Source organism: Hevea brasiliensis, chromosome 2, assembly GCF_030052815.1.
Source record: "Hevea brasiliensis isolate MT/VB/25A 57/8 chromosome 2, ASM3005281v1, whole genome shotgun sequence".
Classification (NCBI taxonomy): domain Eukaryota; kingdom Viridiplantae; phylum Streptophyta; class Magnoliopsida; order Malpighiales; family Euphorbiaceae; genus Hevea; species Hevea brasiliensis.
In genome coordinates, this window is record NC_079494.1 from 59510548 (window position 1) to 59523587 (window position 13040).

The window sequence follows — 13040 nt, forward strand, 5'->3', positions numbered from 1 at the left end:
TTTCTTATTTTGAATATGATATGGATCCTGCTTCGCAAAGAGCAGTTGAGGAAGAGGTGGAGAGTCGTGCTCCATGAAAACCTAAATCTGGAGGCAGGGGAGAATCTGCTCCACTAGCAGCTAAGGCACCTGCCCAACCTCAGTTTGCTCTATTTCAGCAAATGACTGAATTCTACCAGCAAATGATGGGGGCAATACCACCACCATAACCACAGCCACAACCTCCACCAGCACCAAAGAAATCTCATTTGGAGAAATTAAGAAAGCATGGGCTGTAGACTTCTTTGGGAAGAGGGAGGATGATCCCATGACCGCAGAAAACTGGTTCGATAGAACCATCAGAATGCTGAAATAGCTAAACTGCACCCCCGAGTAGAACCTAGCAGGTGCTGTGTCCCTACTTCAGGATGACGCATATCAGTGGTGGGACACAGTAACCAGTGAGGTGCAACCTGAACAGATCACTTGGGAATTCTTCCTTACAAAGTTCAGGAAGAAATATGAGAGCAAAGTGTATTTAGAAGAGCGAAGAAGAGAATTTATCAGTCTGAGACAAAGACAGTTGTCAGTGGCTAAGTATGAGCGTGAGTTTGTCAGACTGAGTAGATATGGGAGGGAGATAGTCCCTACAGAGGCAGAGAGGTGCCGAAGGTTTGAAGAAGGGCTTAATAACAACATCAAAGTCATGATCATAGCATTGGAAATCACAGATTTTGCTAAGCTTGTTGATGCTACATCAAAAGTGGAAAGGGTTAGAATCAATGAACAAAATAGAAGGGAAAGACAGCAGAAGAGGGGTCCGAGTCAGTCCAGTACATTTCTGCTCCCAGCAAGAAGAGTAAGGGTCCTCCTGCTCAGAGTTCAGGACCACCACAGGGTCGGGGTCAGTCTCAGGGGCCCAGACCATAGTTCACACCTAGGAGACGCAAGTCCACACCATCAGTGTGCAGCTCTCCAGGGAGAGTATTTAGGGGACTAGCCCCTGCATCTTCTGCTTGTCAGAAGTGGCATAAGGGGGAATGTTGGCGAGTGACCGGTGCATGCTTACGGTGTGGATCGACAGAACATCAGATCAAGAATTGTCTGAAGAGGACTACTATAGTCGCTTTAACACAAACTGACAGACCTGCTCCTGTACCACAAAGGGGTAGGAAGCCCGATAAACCTGAGGCAGCTGGTCCATCACTGAGGCCTGCATCCGAGTCAGCTGAGAGGCCAGACACTAGAATACCTGCCAGGGCCTATGCCATCAGAGCTCGGGAGGAGCAAGATGCTCCGGATGTCATTAGGGGTACGTTTTCCCTCTACAACGTTATTGTGCATGCATTGGTGGATCCAGGATCCACTCATTCCTACATTTGCATCAAACTACCCATAGAGAGGGGAGTTCTAGTAGAGGAGAGTGATTAAGACATTCTGGTCACAAATCCACTAGGCCATAGTGTGGTAGTGAATAAGGTGTATAAAGGTTGCCCATTGGGGATTCAGGGGTATGAATTCTCGGCAGATCTAATTGAATTGCCCTTCCACGAGTTTGATGTGATTTTGGGAATGGACTGGTTGTCACGTCATCAGGCAATAGTTGATTGCAAATTGAAGAGGATTTCTCTGAAAACTTCTGAGGGTAATGAGATTACTGTTGTGAGTGAAAGGACAGATTTCCTGTCCAATGTTATCTCAGCCACATTTGCAAAAAGATTGATGAGAAATGGCTGTGAAGCTTACCTAGTACATGTGGTTGATTCTAGGCAGGCTAAGCCGAACCTATGTCATATACCCACAGTAAGAGCCTTCCCAGATGTATTTCCTGAAGAGTTGCCTGGTTTACCACCAGAAAGGGAAGTCGAATTTGCTATTGAGGTAATGCCAGGTACAACACCCATTTCTATTGCTCCTTATAGGATGGCACCCACTGAATTGAGGGAGTTGAAAACTCAGTTGCAAGAGTTGCTTGATAAGGGGTTCATATGCCCCAGTGTGTCACCATGGGGAGCTCCGGTGCTGTTTGTGAAGAAAAAGGATGGAACCTTGAGATTGTGTATTGATTACCAGCAGTTGAACAAGGTAACTGTGAAGAATAAATATCCATTACCCAAAATTGACGATCTGTTTGATCAGTTGAAGGGAGCTGTTGTATTTTCAAAAATTGATCTCAGATCAGGGTATCATCAGTTGAGGGTAAAGGATGCAGATGTGTCAAAAACTGCATTCAGAACCCGATATGGGCACTATGAATTTCTAGTGATACCGTTTGGTTTGACAAATGCACCAGCAGCATTTATGGACCTTATGAACCGTATCTTCCATTTATATCTAGATCGGTTTGTAGTGGTCTTTATTGATGATATTCTGGTGTATTCCAAGACCAGGGAAGAACATGATGAACATTTGAGGATTGTTCTGCAAACCCTGCGAGAGAAGAAGTTGTATGCTAAGCTGTCCAAGTGTGACTTTTGGATGAGTGAAATCTCTTTCCTTGGACACATAGTATCAACTGAGGGGATTAGAGTGGATCCCAAAAAGATAGAAGCAGTGATGGAATGGAAGCCTCCTAGAAATACAACTGAGGTCAGAAGTTTCTTGGGGCTAGCTCGGTATTACAGAAGATTTGTGAAGGGGTTCTTACTTATAGCTGCTCCAATGACCAAGTTGTTGCACAAGAATGTGAAGTTTGGCTGGAACGACAAGTGTCAAGCCAGTTTTGAGAGGCTAAAGGCTATGTTAACAGAAGCACCAGTGTTAACGCAGCCAGTGTCAGGGAAAGACTTTGTGGTCTATAGTGATGCCTCACATAATGGGCTAGGGTGTGTATTGATGCAAGAGAGGAAGGTGGTCGCCGATGCTTCCAGGCAGTTAAGCCCACATGAACAGAACTACCCTACTCATGACCTAGAGTTAGCAGCAATTATCTTCGCATTGAAGATATGGAGGCATTATTTATATGGTGAAACATGCTACATCTATACAGACCACAAGAGTCTAAAATATTTTTCAACCCAGAAGGAGCTCAATCTTAGACAGAGGCGATGGATTGAGTTCCTAAAGGACTATGATTGTGTAATAGATTATCATCCTGAGAAGGCAAATGTAGTTGCTGATGCTTTAAGCAGGAAGTCCATCACAGCTTTAAGATCACTAAATGCCCGTCTGTCCTTAACTCAAGATGGAGCTATTTTGGCTGAGTTGCAAGTGAGGCCAACCCTGTTACAGCAGATACAAGATAAGCGGAGGGCAGATGAAAAATTAATGGCCATTGTGGGTAGAATTCCAGAGGAAAAGGAAACTGAATATGAGGTGAAAGCAGATGGGTTCTGTACTACAGAGGAAGAGTGTGCGTACCAAATGATGGGGAACTGAAGACGAGTATTCTAAAAGAAGCACACACTAGTGTTTATGCTATGCACTCGAGAAGCACGAAAATATATAATGATTTGAAGCCTCATTATTGGTGGCCTGGTATGAAGAGGGATATAGCTGACTATGTGACTAAGTGTTTGACATGTCAGCAAGTTAAAGTAGAACATCAAATTCCATCAGGATTGCTACAGCTTATAAGCATACCTGAATGGAAATGGGACCGGGTCATTATGGATTTTGTTAGTGGTCTACCTCTCATCCAAAAGAAGCATGATGCAGTGTGGGTGATAGTGGATAGATTAACGAAGTCAGCACATTTTCTGCCAGTTAGGACTGACTACTCACTAGAGAAGCTAGCAGAATTGTATATCAGTGAGATAGTTAGACTCCATGGAATCCCACTTTCCATCATATCTGACCGAGACCCAAGGTTTAGCTCGAGATTCTGGAAAAAGTTGCAAGAAGCCTTGGGCACACAACTCCGTTTTAGCACGGCTTTTCATCTCCAGACGGATGGACAGTCAGAACGAGTAATCCAAGTAAACTTAAGAACTAATTGAATTTTCGCAATTAATAAATTGAAATGATAGTAACAATGTGAATTATGTGACAAATCCTAGAGGATATGCTAAGGAGTTGTGTCATTGAGTTTGAGGGAAGTTGGGATAGATACCTCCCACTGGCAGAATTCGCATATAACAATAGCTACTAAGCTAGCATTCAAATGGCTCTGTATGAAGCACTGTATGAAAGGAAATGTAGAACCCCAGTTTGTTGGACTGAATTGGGTGAAGATAAGCTGGTAGGACTAGACCTGGTGAAGCAGACTGAGGAGAAAGTGAAGAAAATCAAAGTAAACCTGAAGGTTGCCTCAGATAGACAAAAATCATATGCCAACTTGAAGAGGAAAGAGATAGAGTATGCAGTTGGCGATAAAGTGTTTCTCAAAGTCTCACTGTGGAAGAAAGTACTGAGGTTTGGAAGGAAGGGTAAGTTAAGCCCTAAGTTCATTGGCCCTTATGAAGTCATTGAACGTGTGGTACCAGTGGCCTATCGGCTAGCTTTACCAGCAGAACTGGATAAAATTCATAATGTATTCCATGTTAAGAAGATATCGCTCAGACCTTTCAGATGTCATTTCCATGGAAGAGATTGAAATCCAACCGGACTTGACATATATAGAAGAACCTATACAGATCCTAGCTCGATAAGTGAAGGAATTGAGAAATAAACAAATTCCACTGGTGAAAGTGCTTTGGAGGCACCACAACACTGAAGAGGCAACTTGGGAATGTGAAGAGATGATGAGGCAACAGTTCCCTCAACTGTTTCCATCACGTAAATTTCGAGGACGAAATTTTTATTAGAGGGGAAGAGTTGTAACATCCTCACTTTAGCTAGTTCGTATAGTCTACTGTTTCAGTGACCAATGTCGGTCCGGACAGCTAGAACGTCCAAAAAAATATTTAAACTAAAGTGAGGAACCAAAATTAACTCAAATATTAATAAGAAAAATTTAGGAAAAATTTTAGAAAAAAAATACAACCAAGTTAAATGAGTTGGTGCTCTAGCGATGGGAACCTAGTGAGAAGTTGCAATTCTTGCAACTAGGAGCCCTATACCAGGGGGAAAAATTATAAAATAATTTTTGGGACTCCAGAGAAGGGTCATAGAGGTTCTTATGGCATTAGAATGCCACGAAAATGAAGGAACGGAAGCGTGAAAAACACAAGTTTATACCATTGAATTCAAAAATTTTCACCTGGGGTCTCATGCATCATGTAAGATTTATTTTTATCTATTTGATTTCAATGATAAACAACATATTAAAACTCTTTTAATATGTTTTTGGATCTGTATTTGCCATTTAAGATTTTAAAATTAATCAGATTAATTTTAGAACCCTAGATTAAATCAAGAACGATTACACTAACCTCTTGATGCACCGCAAATGTCTGCGCCTTTGAGATTTGTCTTCAGGACACCAAATGTTGTCTCTCTAGCTTGTCCACACCAAGAACACCTATGGCAGCCCTTGAACAGCTTATAAAGCTTTTTCTATTAATTAGAAATTCAAGTTCTACCTTTTAAGAGATTAGAGATGTAAACAGGACACTAGAAACAATTTATAGTGTTCTTAATTCAAGAGATTGATGGCTAATCTCTTTGAATTGATGAGAGATGAAGAAGAATAGAAGGAGAACCTAAAAATGGCGGGACAAAGGAGAGGAGTGGCTGGTGGTTATTTTTCTTTTTCATAACAATACTTATATAGGTAGGTTAACACATTAAACCCTTGCCACATGTCACCTATGATTAGCTCTGGCTTAAGTGACCCAATCACATTGTGCTAAGTGTCAAACCTATATTTAGTCTTCATTTTAATCATCTTACATGATTAAAAAACATTTGGCAAGCTTATGTGTAATCCCATGCGTCACCATCTCATGGTGCCACGTGTCACACTGTGAAATGACCAAAATGCCCCTGTGTCTTAATTTTGAGTTCTTAACCCAAAATAATTATTTTTCTTCTTCTAATTTATATCAAATACAAATTAATTAAATTCATATTTAAACACTTTAAATATAAATTTAACTTATACTATGCATCCAATAATCTAGATTTGGTTTCAAATCATGCTAGGGATTTTGCAATTTAATTGCAAATCAAACCTATTTAATTAATCAATTAAACTCTTTAATTAATTAATTAAATCATATTTAAATAGGTGATAACTTGTGTATGTGTGTGACTTACTAGGCTCATCACTAATTGGCAATGAGACATGATATCAACTCTTAATATCATCAGAACTCTTTCTTACCATAAATGATTTCTCTAAATCATTTTATGAACCTCATAGACCATGGTTAACACCTAGCATAGCATGCCATGGCCACCCAATTAGTAATAAGGTTTACCTTAAATGAACCTATAATCATATGTTACCATGCACTAGAATCTCTCTCTCATAAAAATCCCAACTCAAGCCGAGTCATGGTTTATGTCAAACTCCATTTGCAATGAATATTATGTTCTCTTTTAATTCCAGTTCTTGATTAAAAGATTTTCTCATCGTAAACTCTTTTCTCAATAAATCTATCTGTGCTGGCTAGGAACTTGAAACATCAAGAACAATTAAATGAACATAGGATTTTATCTCTATTTACTTAGAGGAACAGATTCCATCTTGATCAACACCTACCTCTAACTAGTAGGAGCCAACAAATGCCCATATACCCATACATAGTACAAGTATGAAAGCAGTATGAAACTCAAACTACCTATATACAAGATAACTGTGCTATCTCGGGTCTAAAGAGTATATGCACTGATATGATTTATGAGAAAACATTGACAAGAGTAAACTCCATGTGCTTGTCATAAGTGTCACTGGTTCGGCCTACTTATCATTTATAAGTGCCTATCATGTTTGTTATATGGCATGAGACTCACCATTCCATCTTATTTATATCTCATATAAATAACTTGGGAACAAATATGAATACAATCTTTCTGGATAAGTCATGTCCTTATTATGAAGTATCCTCGATTGTGAACCTATTTATGATACTTTGTGCTATAAATATTGTCACTCATATTCTTAACAACTTAAGAATAATATTTCTAACAAAATACTAATGGACCTTTTCTATTACACATAAATATATTATGTAAACGGAAAAGTGGAAATGCCTTTTATTAATAAAAATATGTACAAGATACATACTAAATGATATGATCTAGGGCATACTACTAAGAATCTCCCACTAGCACTAGAGCCATTCATTACAATATCTTAGACCTATATTCTCAAGATGTCGTTCTAGCTGAGCTTGTGACAAAGGCTTAGTGAATGAATCAGTTGGATTTTCACCGATGCTATTTTCTCGCATTGCTATATCACCTTGCCCAACTATATCTTTGATAATGTGGTAGTGTCTTTCTATGTGTTTGGATTTTGGGTGAAACCTTAGTTCCTTAGCTCAGATGATCGCTCCATTATTGTCACAAAGGTAGTGGAACCGCCGACTCAATGGAAGGAACTACTGTAAGTTCTTTCCCGAACTTCTTTATCCAAACAATTTTCTTTGCAAGATCCGATGCAAAGAATATACTCACCTCAGAGTGGAATCTGCAAATGCTCGCTTGGAACTCTTCCAACTTATTGCACCTCCATTACAAATGAACACATCCAAAGGTAGACTTTCTAACATCGATATCCGATTGGAAATCAAAATCGTGATAACCATCCAATTGCAAGTATCCACTTCCATAAATCAAGAATAAATCCTTAGTTCTTCTCAAGTACTTAAGGATATTCTGATACCTATCCAAATGTTCCAAACCTGGATTGGATTGATACCGCTAGTCAAACTAATAAAGACATGCGATATTCGGCCTAGTACACAACATTGCATACATTAAACTTCCAATAGCCGAAGCATATGGAATCCTTGCTATCTTATCTTTTTCTTCAGGTGTCTTTGGAGACATCTCTTTAGAAAGATGGATACCATGTCTCACTGGTAACAATCCTCTCTTGGAATCAAGCATGTTAAACCTCTTTAACACCTTTTCCAAGTACAGACTTTGGGATAAACCAATTATTCTTTTCGCTCTATCTCTATAGATGCGAATCCCAAGAATATAGTTTGCCTCTGCTAAGTCTTTCATGGAGAATGTATTTGACAACCATACCTTTATAGTTGTCAACATACCTGTGTCATTACCCATCAATAGTATGTCATCCACATATAAGACAAGGAAAGTGATAGCACTGTCACTAACCTTCTTATATACACATGGCTCAACCTCATTTTTGATAAAACCAAAGGATTTAATGTCTTCATCAAAATGAATGTTCCAACTCCTCAAAGCTTGTTTCAACCCATAAATGGATCGCTTTAGCTTGCATACCTTGGAACCATCTTGGGATTCAAAACCCCTAGGTTATTCCATGAAAATGTTTTCTTCAATGTATCCATTGAGAAAAGCTGTTTTGACATCCATCTGCCAAATCTCATAATCATAGTATGTAGCTATTGCTAATAAAATCCTAATTGATTTAAGCATGGCAACAGGCATGAAAGTCTCCTCATAGTCGACTCCTTGCCTTTGACAAAACCCTTTCGCTACTAGCCTTGCCTTATAGGTCTCTACCTTTCCATCAGAACCAATTTTCTTCTCGAAAACCCATTTGTTCCCTATAGGTACAATACCTTCAAGTGGGTTAACAAGATCCCAAACTTGATTTTTATACATGGAATCAATCTCGGATTTCATAGCATCAATCCATTTTGAAAAGTCTATATCTGATATAGCTTCTTCATAGTTAAGTGGATCATCTCCATGATCTACTTCTTCATGAATAGACAACTCTTGTTCTTCTTCATAAAGAAAACCATATCTCACTGGTGGGTGAGATACCCTGGTTGTTCTACGAGGAACAGCTGTAGATGTTTCATCAATGGGTATAGGTTGACTAGATGGATCTATATCCATCTGATCTGTTGGTTGGTCAGAATTCTCTAATTCTAACTCTATTTGCCTTCCTTTGCCTCCTTATTGAACAAACTGTTGTTCAAGAAATGTGGGATCTCTACTTATCACAACCTTTTCTGAAGTAGGCAAATAAAAATAATATCCAAAACTATCTTTTGGATATCCAACAAATCGACCATTTTTCTGATCTGGTCTCCAATTTATCAGTGTTCAGCTTTTTGATATATGCTGGACAACCCCAAATCTTAACATGCTTATGACTTGGTTTTCTTCCATGCCATATCTCATAAGGTGTGGAAGAAACTGATTTTGATGGAATCCTATTCAGAATATACAAAGCTGATTCTAATGCAAATCCCCAAAAGAAGATTGGCATATCAATATAGCTCATCATACTATGTACCATATCCAATAGGGTACGATTTCTCCTTTCAGATACACCATTCAGCTGTGGCATTCCTGGAGGAGTCAGCTGAGAAACAATGCCATGCTTTCTCAAGTATTCATCAAATTCAGTACTCAAATATTCACCTCCATGATCTGATCGAAGAGTTTTAGTACTCTTTCCTGTTTGATTTTCTACTTTAGATTTAAATTCTTTAAACATTTCAAAGGATTCATGTTTGTATTTCATCAAATACAAATACCCAAATCTTGATTTATCATCAGTAAAGGTAATAAAATAATGAAGGCCCCCTCTAGCCATTTCTTAAAATGGATCACATACATCACTATGTATTAGCTCCAAAATATTTTCAGTTCTTTGCCCTTGTCCAACAAAGGGTGATCTAGTCATTTGCCCTGAAGGTAAGTTTCACAAGTTAGAGTAGGCTCAGAGCCCAATGAGGATAGAATCCCCATTTTCTCCAATTTTGTAATCCTATCTTCTGCAACATGACATAACCTTAAGTGCCAAATATATTTTGAACTTGAGTTGGTTTTCACCATGGCATTGCATTCATTTAGATTGCTATACTCTGGCCAGTGGAAACACTTTCTTACTGGCAATGGAAACACTTTCCTACTGGTAGTGGAAACACTTTCCTTTACCTTTGTTAACTTTGATCTTTGTTTTTCTGTTTGGCTATCTTCTTGGAAGGACTAGGACTCTGAGGTTTCTTTTTCTTGTTGCCCTTCTTCTTGCTAGACTTTCCAAAGAAAAGAAGATGCAATTAAAGCTACCTCTTTTCCTTTATTGCTCGGCATATTCTTTTGAGCAATAACCAGCATGTTGAGTAAACCAGCTAAAGTGCATTCCTGTTTAGTCGTATGGAAATTTGTCATAAAATTCCCAAAAGACTCAGGAAGGGACTGAAGGATCAAATCCATCTGTAGTTGAAAATCCATGTTGAAGTCAAGATGTTCCAACCGCTCAATCACCGAATCATCTTGTGGACATGATCCCCAACATTCTATCCTCAGACATCCTCATACGGAATAGCCGCCTAGATATCTCATACCTAGCATTCCTACTGTGCTCACCATACAACTCTTGTAGGTGAAGGAGGATCTCACTCGCACTCAACATGTTCTCATGCTGCTTTTGTAACTCATTACTCATGGAAGCAAGCATGTAACACTTAGCTCTCATATCATGCTCCTTCCACTTATCCAAAGTTTCATGTTCCTCTTGTGTGGCCTATGGAGGTAAGGGACCAGGAACATTTGAATCTAGAACATATCCTATATGTTCAAGGTTCAGGACAAGTTTCAAATTTCTTAGCCAATCAGAGAGATTAGGTCCTGTTAACCTATTACGCTCAAGTATGCTTGCAAGGATATTGGATGGTGGTGGTTGTTCTGTGCTCATTTTTATCGTAAAATTAATCGCAAAAATAACCAGATTAATTAGTAAATGTATCATGTAATTAACCAAAATGATTATGGTCTTTTAATCAAATTGGTCCTCCCACTAACTTAGCGAATCGTACACTTCCAAAGTAAAAACTAAATCCTAGTTGGATGGATTTCTAGTGGGTGATTGAATTCTTATAATTCTATTGATCATCCTCGTGTACATCCGTTATTGGAATTACAATAAACTATAAGTGAGCAACTCCTGCCCATCACATCTCATGTGAGGTTCAATCCTTTACCTAGCCCCTAATGCTCAAAATCTCGTACATCCATTATTGACTTATCTTGCATTAGTTGTCGATCCCATTGAGCCAATAATTATGCAAATAATTTTAATGTCCTCAGGTACATCCAATATTGGCCACCAAACCATTTACATATTTACAACATCTCATGCTTAACAATTATTCTTAAGAAAATCTCTTAAATTAATTGCATCTTATGTAACTATTTAAAATTTCTTAAAATAATTGCCCCAATGGAGGGCCTATGTTATAATTACTTTAATTATAGCATTTCCAACTTAATCATTTGTTTGGAAGATTTTACGGTCATTCTAATTACTATTAAGGTCTCACTTTGCACATTATCCAATTAGCATGCATATATCATATAATAGCATACATTCCCATACATCTCATGCATTCATGGATAAGCAATAAATATGGTATGATTATGGACTTTCTAAGGGATTCAATTCTGAGCCACCAAGAATTGAATCAGGGCATTCCTAGGTGTATTTCATTCATTCATTTTACAAGAGTTGCTGAAGGAGTACGTAATCAACACTTGATCTTGAATTCCTCCCACTGGTCCCACCAATGCTCTTGACCTCCTTGAACTTCTTGCAATCCAATATTACATAGTAATCCTTGGCATACCAAGGCGAATTTACAAGAACTTAAATAAATGAAATTACAACCCAAAAATTATTACAAACTTAATAATACATACCCAAAATAAATTAAAATAAATTAATTAATTTACAATCCCAAAGAAACATAAAAGAAATAAATCCAATCACATTGGTCTTTTAAAGTCCATGATCATCCATCATGCATATCACTATTTAACAATTAAATAAAACATATATACTTAAATTAAATTGAATATCTCATATTCAACTGAAAAATCCAGATTTGAATATGATTCAAATAAATTTAAAAATTCAGATTTGAATCTCATTCAAACAAATTTAAAAATTCAAATTTGAATCGCATTCAAACAACTTTAAAAATTCAGATTTGAATCACATTCAAACATTTTTTAAAAAATCAGATTTAAATATGATTCAAACAACTTTAAAAATTGAAATTTGAATCACATTCAAATAACTTCTAAAATTCAGATTTGAATCACATTCAAATAATTTTTTAAAATTCTGATTTGAATCATAATTTAATTGTGTGATAAAAATTCTAATTAAACAATTTAATTAGACATAAAATGGATCTTACATCATACAATAATTGCACATTCAGCATCCATTTACCTTTGCACACCATTGTGGTGTATCAACCATGCGCACCATGGTGTTCATCATTTGTGCCGCCACCTTGGCTTTGCAACTAGCAATGAACTTTTGATCTCATGATCAAACACACAATTAAATCATATAAACATCAATCTAAATGGCAAATATAGTGGCACTGATACCAATTGAAGGAATGGAAGCGTGAAAAACACAAGTTTATACCATTGAATTCAAAAATTTTCACCTAGGGTCACATGCATCATGCAAGATTTATTTTTATCTATTTGATTTCAATGATAAACAACATATTAAAACTCTTTTCATATGTTTTTGGATCTATATTTGTCATTTAAGATTTTAAAATTAATCAGATTAATTTTAGAACCCTAGATTAAATCAAGAACGATTACACTAACCTCTTGATGCAATCGCAGTGTTCGCGCTTTGAGATTTGTCTTCGTGACACCAAATGTTGTCACTCTAGCTTGTCTACACTAAGAACACCTATGGCAGCCCTTGAATAGCTTCTAAAGCTTTTTCTATTAATGAGAAATTCAAGTTTTGCCTTTTAAGAGATTAGAGATGTAAACAGGACACTAGAAACAATTTCTAGTGTTCTTAATTCAAGAGATTGATGGCTAATCTCTTTGAATTGATGAGAGATGAAGAAGAATAGATGGAGAACCTCAAAATGGCGTGAAAAAGGAGAGGAGTGGCTACTGGTTGTTTTTCTTTTTCACAACAACACTTATATAGCTAGTTTAACACATTAAACCCTTGCCACATGTCACCCTTTGATTAGCTCTAGGTTTAAGTGACCCAATCACATTGTGCTAAGTGTCAA